Source organism: Lontra canadensis, unplaced genomic scaffold, assembly GCF_010015895.1.
Source record: "Lontra canadensis isolate GAN:19392208 unplaced genomic scaffold, GSC_riverotter_1.0 scaffold530, whole genome shotgun sequence".
Classification (NCBI taxonomy): Eukaryota; Metazoa; Chordata; class Mammalia; order Carnivora; family Mustelidae; genus Lontra; species Lontra canadensis.
In genome coordinates, this window is record NW_022631520.1 from 24482 (window position 1) to 32394 (window position 7913).

A 7913-nucleotide genomic window follows, 5' to 3' on the forward strand; every position below is an offset into this window, starting at 1 on the left:
TATAGATTAGGACTTTTTGTTTGTACATGAAGTAATTCCTTACACTGAAAGCACAGTGATTCTCTCTTTTCTTGTAAAAGTTTCAAAATACTCATTTCATGTTTATGTCTATCTAAAAGTATGTTTCTGTAGATAATGTGAAATCAAATACAATGTGATTTTTTCCAATATAGATAACAATTTTTCTAACATAATTTATGTACTAGATGTTTGTTACACATTGATGGCCAATGTCACTTTCATTATGTCATATTTGCATACATAAATGGTCATATGCAGGACACTGAATTTTAGTCCAGGGAGTAGTTTTTGTCTTCCTACTGGCAATGCCATAGTTATTTAGCTATCACAACTTTCTGATAGATCTTGATATTAGATAAAATAATTTCTCCACTTTATTCTAGAATATTCTAGAATCTTTGCTCCTTCAATAATTTGAATTTGCTTGAGTCAGTAAGGACATTTAGTGAAACCACACTTAATGTGTATCTCAATTTACATTTTTTTTTTCATTTCCACAAATATGGTATAACTCCTTTTGGCTTTCTTTAAATTCTTCTAATAAAATTTGATAATTTTATTTACACAGGTCTTCAACCACTTTTCTTATATCTATGCATTCTTAACTTATGTAATTTTTAAAATAACATTTTCTAAATCTCTCTGCTACATTGCCACAGATTTAAAAACATATATTTATTTTTAATTTAAGTTTAATTAATTAACATAAAATGTATTTGTTTCAGGGTTACAGGTCTGGTGACTTATCAGTCTTACAGAATACCCTGTAAATGTCCCTCAGAACAATGTACTGCTTAAAATATAACCTATGAGAAATTATACTAGTTACAAGCATGCTTACAGATAGCCTTGAGAAAAACATGTACTGGCAAGAGGCCTCTGGGGGAGAGGACGATATACGTCCTTGAAGCCAAGCAGCTGCAGATGCCCGGCTTGCTCAGAGCGGAATGCTGCCTGCTTCATTTTTCTGTTATCTCCCCTTCCCTGGAGAGCATCAGCAGTTAGTCAGACAATCCTTTCATTTGGGCTTGCTCACTATAGGTCATGTACTACATAACCAGACATATTTTGTCTTTCTTTTTACGTATTTACAAGACTCATGGTCAATGTGTAATCTACTCTGGCTTTGTTGATTGTTACTCACTTTCTAATAAATATGAGACTGAGAAGTTGTTTGGGGAGACAATCTTTTTTACTGTTGTCCCCTGCTCCCACTCTCTTGCAGCTGACTTGTTTGTGCCTCATTCTTCTCCCGCGCACCATCAGGAGGTGGCAATACCTAGTGCTCATTACTACACATACCCTACCCAATGTCCATCACCCAGTTACTATAACCCTCCACCCCAATCCCTCCAGCAACCCTCAGTTTGTTTCATATGATTAAGAGTCTCTTAGGTTTTTTTCATCTTGTTTCATTTTTTCCTTTCTTCCACTATGATCCTCTGCCTTGTTCCATAAATTCCACATAGCAGCAAATTCATATAATAATTCTTTCTCTGATTGACTTGTTTCACTTAGCATAATCCATGTCATTGCAAATCACAAGATTTCATATTTGATGGCTGTAAAATATTCCATTGTACATATATACCCCTTCTTTATCCATTCATCTGTTGATGGACATCTAAGGTCTTTCCATAGTTTGGCTACTGTGGTCACTGCTGCTATAAACAGTGGGGTGCATGTTCCCCTTCAGACCACTAAGTTTGTATCCTTTGGATAAATACCTAGTAGTGCAATTGCTGGGCCATACAGGAGTTTTATTTTTAAGTTTTTGAGGAAACACCATATTGCTGTCCAGAGTGGCTGCACCAGCTAGCATTCCTACCAACAGTTTAGGAGGGTTCCCTTTTCTCCACATCCTTAACATCATCAGTTGTTTCCTAACTTGTTAATTTAAGCCATTCTGACTGGTGTGAGGTGGTATCTCATTGTGATTTTGAATTGTATTTCCCTGATGCTGACTGATGTTGAGCACCTTTTCATGTGTCTGTTGGCCATTTGGATATCTCCCTTGGAGAAATGTCTGTTCATGTCTTCTGCCCATTTCTTGATTGGATTACTTGTTCTTTGGGTGTTGTGTTTGAAAAGTTCTTTATAGATTGTGGATACTAGCCCTTTATCTGATATGTCACTTGAAGATGTAGTCTCCCATTCTGTCAGTTGTCTTTTGATTTTGTTGACTGTTTCCTTTGCTGTGCAAAAGCTTTTTATCTTAATGAAGTTCCAATAGTTCATTTTTGCCTTTGTTTCCCTGACCTGTAGAGACATGTCTAAGAAGTTGCTGTGGCCAAGGTTGAAGAGGTTGAAGAGGTTGCTGCCCGTGTTCTTGAGAATTTTGATGGATTCCTGTCTCACATTAAATCTTTCATCCATTTTTGTCTATTTTTGTGTGTGGTGTAAGGAAATGGTCCAGTGTCATTCTTCTGCATGTGGCTGTCCAATTTTCCCAACACCATTTGTTGAAGAAACTGTCTTTTTTTCCATTGGATATTCTTTCCTGCTTTGTGGAAGATTAATTGACCATAGCGTTGAGCGTCCTCATCTATATAAATCTTCAGCCACTTCTCTTATATTCATGCATTGTTAATTTATGTAATTAAAAAATTACATTGTCTAAATCTTTTTGCTGCATTGGCACAGGTTGTTAGAACAACACTGATAAAAGCTGAGTAGACATATTCTTTTTTCTTTTTTTCTGATGGTAAAGAGACCGATATGAGTATGTTTCCATTAAGAATGTTTGCTCCTCTTCCACATTGAGGAAGGTTTCATATATTTCTTGTTTTTTATGATTTTTCTACCATTAATGGCTGTTAAATTTTATCACTTTTTTCTTTGCTTATTCAGCTAATTACACAGTTTCCTCCTTTTAATCTGCTATACATTTATAAATTTTTAAAAATCTATAATATTGACATAACCTTATATTACTGGAATATATTCAAATTACTCATGCTGTGTTAATTCTGATTTATATTGCTGAGCTGAGGTTTTTTTTTTTTCCATTTGTTTTCACAATTGACATCAGTCTATAATGCCTCCTTCTTACAGTACCCAGACCTAAAGTAGATAATAAGTTATACTACCTTTTTAAAGTGACCCTTGGAGTTGTCCTGCTTTTTGTATTTTCTGGGAAACTTTGTATAAAATTTGAAATATCTATTCCTTGACAGTGGGGTATAATTTGCACTAAAATCATCTGGACCTTGGGATGCCTGGGTGGCTCAGTCGGTTAAGCCTCTGTCTTCAGCTTAAATCATGATCCCAGTGTCCTGGGAATATGTCCCACTTTGGACTCCTTGCTCAGTGGGGAGCCTGCTTACCTCTCTGCCTGCCACTCCCACAGCTTGTGCTCTCCCTCTGACAAATAAGTAAATAAGTAAAAATCTTAAAAAAAATCTTCTAGATCTAGAATATGTTTTTCCATGTTGGTTGAGTTTTGACTGCAGATTCAAGTATCTTATTAGTTATTGGGATATTGTGGCTTCCTCTTGATTCATGATCAAGTTTTATCAATTTTGTTTATTTTTGCAAATTTTCTGTCAGAAATGTCTATATATTACTGTCATGATGTCAGTTGTAGCTGTAACTGTAGTCCCGTCCCTTTTTTTTTTCGTTCTCAACATTGCATGTGTGTTCTCTTTTTATTTGATCAATATTGTCAGAATGTTAATTATACTCATCTTTGCCAAAAAAACAACGTTGTCTTTTAAGGCAAATGTTTATTTCAATATAATTTGTAGTCAGTAAAATTCATGTTATTTTAGTATACAGTTTATTGAATTTTGGGAAATGCTGTCATATAACTACCACTAAAATCAAGACAGAATATTTCCGTCACCAAACGTGTTCCTTATGGTCCTTTTATGTTCAGTATCCTTTCATTTCCATTATTTCTCAAATATTAATTTTATTACTGTCCTTGTAGCTTTCTTTTTACCCAAATTTCCTATAAATAAAATTATAACATATAGAGTCATATGTTTTGAGTTTTTTTTCATAAAGAAAAGTGATTTTGGGATTCATCCGTGGTATTGAAACCATGCCCTACAGGGTTAAGGTGGTTTAAACTAGCAGAAAGTTTAAAGCTTATTTTACGGAAAACTGTTTTCCCCTAATCAGCTATTGTGGTTTTCCAGGCCCCACTAACACATTCACTAGCTATTTCTGCAGAAGCCTGGATTCAGAGTCACTGATATGATTCCAGCCTATGAACAAGCAAGGTCTTGCATTCCTTATCCAAGATAATGAGTCCAAGACTCCAACCAGTTTACACCTGCTCTCAGAGCAGGCGTATAACAACTTTTCTTTGTCCTACGATAACCTCCTGATGTCAGAGGTCAAATTTTGCCTCCTTGAGGTGTTACGTCTCCATCTGAAAATGAACATGAGATGTATGTTACATCTGTATTTGCTCAATGTGCATGCTCTGTCTTCTCTCATGATTAGTCCTAAGTTTCCCTGCACCTTTTCATCAATATGTATGTAATCTCCTGCCCTGAATTTCCCCTTTTAAAACCACCTCCTTAACCTGGAACTTCAGAGGTGATCTTTGGATGTCCTTTAGCTGTTTCCCAGGTTGCTGGCCTCCTGAGTAAAGCAACCTTTCCTTTCCAACTAACACTTGTCTCTTGAGTATTGACTTTTCAGAGGTGAGCAGCAGAGCTCAAGTTTTAGTAACAATGTTGCACAGACCAGTGGTCCATTTGTTTTTATTGCTGAGTAGCATTCAGGTGTATAGATATAGCACAGTGTGTTTTTCACCTACCAGTTGACAAACATTTAGGTTATTTTCCGCTTCTGGAGACTATTCAGACAGCTCTTATAATCATTTGTATACAGGTCTTCGTATGGACATAAAAATCTCTTTTTCTTGGGTAAATACCTAGGGGTGGAAATCTGGTTCCTATCATAAGAGTTTGCTTAGGTTTATAAGAATCTGCTAAATTGTTTTCCAAAATGGCTGTACAGTTATGAAAGTACCAGTGGCTCTACATCCTTATCAGTTTTGATATTATCAGTCAGGTATAAGTTCAAGTTTTAAACAGGTTTGTCAATTTAAATTAAACCTCACTGAAAAAATAACATTTGAGCAAGGCTTGAAGGAGGGAAAAAAATTCATGCATATGTCTGTGCAAAAAAACCCAGGATGTACCCTGAAGCAGGAATGTGGAGGAAGACAGTAGTAAGATTTTTATTTATGCATGTATGTATGTATGTATTTATTTATTTATGGGAGAAAGAGAGAGAGAGAGTGCATGAGGAGGGGGAGGTGCAGAGGAAGAAGCAGACTCCCTGCTAGTAGGAAGCCTGATATGGGATTCAAAACCAGGACTCTAGATCATGACCTGAACCAAAGGCCGATGCTTAACCATTGATCCACCCCGATAGTTGAGATATGGTAGGATTCTTGATACAATTTTAAGGTAAGCATAACTCAAATTCCTACTCAAAGAGATATAGTGAGTAATAGGAAAACAGGAGTCAAAAATTCTCTATAGTTTTTTGGCCTAAGCAACTGAAGGGTTGGATTTATCCTTAAAAAAATATAACCTTTGTATTTAGCAACATTAGAATCACTGGTGGTACAGAAAGAGTAAAATCTTCTTCGAATGGGGTTAAAACAGTGAAGTGATGACATTAATATTGTCCGTGACTTTTGCTATAAATAGGACATAAATACCTAAGTAAAACTTGAGGTAGGGAGACATGAAGATAACATTGACTTTTGTTCCTTCTTTTCATAAGATTGAGGAGATAAAATACAAGCTGGTAGGGAGGACCCAGTATATCATAGAACATAGTCAAATAAAAGTGATGTTCTTAATGGAAAGACCAGATGGAATTGACTCCACAATGAGAAGTACTGGCTCTAGGTATGTGCAGAGGCAGTTTATAGTCAAAGGAGAGAAGGAAGAGAGCAGGAAATAAGAGTGCTAATGGCTGTCTAAGGTAGATGCAATGGTGGGAATGTGGATATTTTTGTTTGTTGCTTCAGTTTTTTCAAAGAAATAGAAGCATGGACCCTAGCTCAGATTAAAGATAAGGCAGAAGGGGGGAGGAGTCAAGATGGCGGAGAAGCAGCAGGCTGAGACTACTTCAGGTAGCGGTAGATCAGCTAGATAGCTTATCTAAAGATTGCAAACACCTACAAATCCAACGGAAGATCGAAGAGAAGAAGAACAGCAATTCTAGAAACAAAATCAACCACTTTCTGAAAGGTAGGACTGGCGTAGAAGTGAATCCAAAGCGACGGGAAGATAGACCGCGGGGGGAGGGGCCGGCTCCTGGCAAGCGGCGGAGCAATGGAGCACAACATCAGGACTTTTAAAAGTCTGTCCTGCTGAGGGACATCGCTCCAGAGGCTTAACCGGGGTGAAGCACACGTGGGGTCAGCGTGGCCTCAGGTCCCGCAGGGTCACAGAAGGATCGGGGGTGTCTGAGTTTCGCAGAGCTTACAGGTATTAGAACTGGGAAGCCGGCTACAGAGACAGAGCCAAGGAGTGAGCTCTCAGCTCGGGGTTACCTTGAACCCGTCTCAGGCTCGGTCAGCTCGGAGCGCGGCTGGAGGCCAGGGTGATGGGAGCAATTGGGCACTGTTCTCTGAGGGCGCACTGAGGAGTGGGACCCCAGACTCTCGGCTCCTCCGGGCCGGAGACTGGGAGGCCGCCATCTTCATTCCTGCCCTCCGGACTCTACGGAAAGCGCTCAGGGAACAAAAGCTCCCGAAAGCAAACCCGAGCGGATTACTCAGCCCGGCCCCTGGTAAGGGCGGTGCAACTCTGCCTGGGGCAAAGACACTTGAGAATCACTACAACAGGCCCCTCCCCCAGAAGATCAACAAGAAACCCAGCCAGGACCAAGTTCACCTACCAAGGAGTGCAGTTTCACTACCAAGGAGAGCAGCGGAATTCCAGAGGAGGAGAAAGCAAAGCACGGAACTCATGGCTTTCTCCCCATGATTCTTTAGCCTTGCAGTTAATTTAATTTTTTTTTCTTTTTCAATTTTTTTTTCTCTTCTTCTGCTAATTTTTTTTTAACTTTTACCCTTTTCTTTTTTAACGTTTTTAAACTAGTTTATCTTATATATGTATATATATATATATTTTTCCTTTTTATATTTTTTCATTATTGGTTTTCTTTTTTTATTTGTTTCTTTTTTCTTTTTTCTTTCTGAACCTCTTTATATCCCCCCCCCCCCCCCCCCCCACGATTTGGGATCTCTTCTGATTTGGCTAAAGCATATTTTCCTGGAGTTGTTGCCACACTTTTACTATTTTACTTTTTCCTTCATATACTCTTATCTGGACAAAATGACAAGGCGGAAAAATTGACCACAAAAAAAAGAACAAGAGGCAGTACCAAAGGCTAGGGAACCAATCAATACAGACATTGGTAATATGTCAGATCTAGAGTTCAGAATGACGATTCTCAAGGTTCTAGCCGGGCTCGAAAAAGGCATGGAAGATATTAGAGAAACCCTCTCGGGAGATATAAAAGCCCTTTCTGGAGAAATAAAAGAACTAAAATCTAACCAAGTTGAAATCAAAAAAGCTATTAATGAGGTGCAATCAAAAATGGAGGCTCTCACTGCTAGGATAAATGAGGCAGAAGAAAGAATTAGCGATATAGAGGATCAAATGACAGAGAATAAAGAAGCTGAGCAAAAGAGGGACAAACAGCTACTGGACCACGAGGGCAGAATTCGAGAGATAAGTGACACCATAAGACGAAACAACATTAGAATAATTGGGATTCCAGAAGAAGAAGAAAGAGAGGGGAGCAGAAGGTATATTGGAGAGAATTATTGGAGAGAATTTCCCCAATATGGCAAAGGGAACTAGCATCAAAATCCAGGAGGTTCAGAGAACCCCCCTCAAAATCAATAA